At 45.7% G+C, this 1,727-nt stretch overlaps 1 non-coding gene across 1 annotated transcript; it reads left to right on the top strand.

Moving 5' to 3' along the window:
- The first annotated feature begins 484 nt into the window (after positions 1-484).
- On the top strand, positions 485-601 carry LOC146357806 (U5 spliceosomal RNA). Its single transcript, XR_014787038.1, has one exon. It is a non-coding gene; the product is annotated as a U5 spliceosomal RNA (small nuclear RNA).
- Positions 602-1,727: the final 1,126 nt, after the last annotated feature.

Here is a 1,727-nt window from a genome sequence, read left to right as displayed (position 1 = left end):
ATCCGATCCTCTGCCAGCCTGCCTGCTGACCGATTCACATCCCAGCCTGAGTGCTGGGTGGCTCTAAAGGGGAAGTTTTGGCCAGAGCATGGGGTTTACCATGCCATGGCATGGGCCATTCACATGTGTGTCCCCCCACCTGCTCCCCTGGGAGTGGCACCAGCATGCCAGCCCCTGAGCTAGGCTGGAGCCCTGTGGCCCAGCCCCAGGGACCCCCCTTCCACTGGGGAGTGGGTTGTGTACCCCCTTTTCCCTTGACTTGGATACAGCCCAATGCCATCAACACTAAAGTTGTGGCAATGATGCTTAAGAATCGACCTTTAAACCAACTTACATTGCTATGTTGTTGAGTCGTTCAGTCGTGTCTGACTCTTCGTGACCCCATGGACCATAGCATGCTAGGCCTTCCTGTCCTGCGCTCTCTCCAGGAGTGTGCTCAAGTCCATATTCATTGCATCGGTGATGCTATCTAGCCTCTACTCTGAAACTCTGGTTTCTCTTCAGATCGCATAAATCTTTCGCCTTTTACTAAAGATTTCCGTGGAGAGGAACATTTATGAGTTTTCAACTAATTTTTTGAGGCTCCGCTTCGGCAGGAAAATTTTTATCTGTATTTTAAACTCCTGTACTGCTGCTAGGTTTTATTGTGGTTGTATTGTTATATTTTGGTTTTAATGTTCTATATATTTTAAATTGTTTTATTGTGTGTTGTTTGGTTTTAGTTTTTGTGAGCCGCCCAAAGAGCTTCGGCTATTGGGTGGTATAGAAATTAAATAAATAAATAAATAAAATAAAATCTCATCCTCTGCTGTCCCCTTCTCCTTTTGCCTTGAATCTTTCCCAGCATCAGGGTCTTTTCCAGTGACTTTTCTCTTCGCATTAGGTGGCCAAAATATTGAGCTTCAGCTTCAGTATCTGTCCTTCCAATGAGCAGTCAGGGTTGGTTTCCTTTAGGATGGACTGATTGGACCTCCTTGCAGCCCAGGAGACTCGTAAGAGTCTTCTCCAGCACCACAGTTGGAAAGCATCAATTCTTCGGCGCTGAGCCTTCCTTATAGTCCAGCTCTCACAGCCATACGTTGCTACTGGGAAAACCATAGCTTTCATTATACGAACCTTTGTCGGCAAGGTGATGTCTCTGCTTCTTACTATGCTGTCTAGGTTTGCCACAGCTTTCCTCCCAAGGAGCAAGTGTCTTTTAATTCCATGGCTACAGTCACGGTCTGCGGTGATCTTGGAGCCCAAGAAAATAAAATCTGTCACTGCTTCCATTTCTTCCCCTTCTATATGCCAGGAAGTGATGGGGCCAGATGCCATGATGTTAGTTTTTTTAATGTTGAGTTTCAAACCAGCTTTTGCACTCTCCACTTTCACCCTCAACAACAGGCTCTTTAGATCCTCTTCGCTTTCTGCCATTAGGGTGGTATCATCTGCATATCTGAGGTTGTTGATAATTCTCCCAGCAATCTTAATTCTGACCTGTGATTCATCCAACCCGGCGTTTCTCATGATGTACTCTGCATATAAGTTAAATAAGCAGGGCGACAATATACAGCCTTGTCGTACTCCTTTCCCAATTTTCAACCAATTGGTTGTTCCAGGTCCGGTTCTTACTGTTGCTTCTTGACCCTCATACAGGTTTCTCAGGAGACAGGTAAGGTGGTCTGGTACTCCCATCTCTTTCAGAATTTGCCACAGTTTGTTGTGATCCACACAATCAAAGGCTT

This window comes from Heloderma suspectum, chromosome 1 (assembly GCF_057233095.1).
Source record: "Heloderma suspectum isolate Gila_16-S chromosome 1, 16-S_ref, whole genome shotgun sequence".
Taxonomy (NCBI): Eukaryota; Metazoa; Chordata; class Lepidosauria; order Squamata; family Helodermatidae; genus Heloderma; species Heloderma suspectum.
Note: the sequence above shows the minus strand (reverse complement) of the source record. Positions and strands in the feature narration are given on the sequence as shown.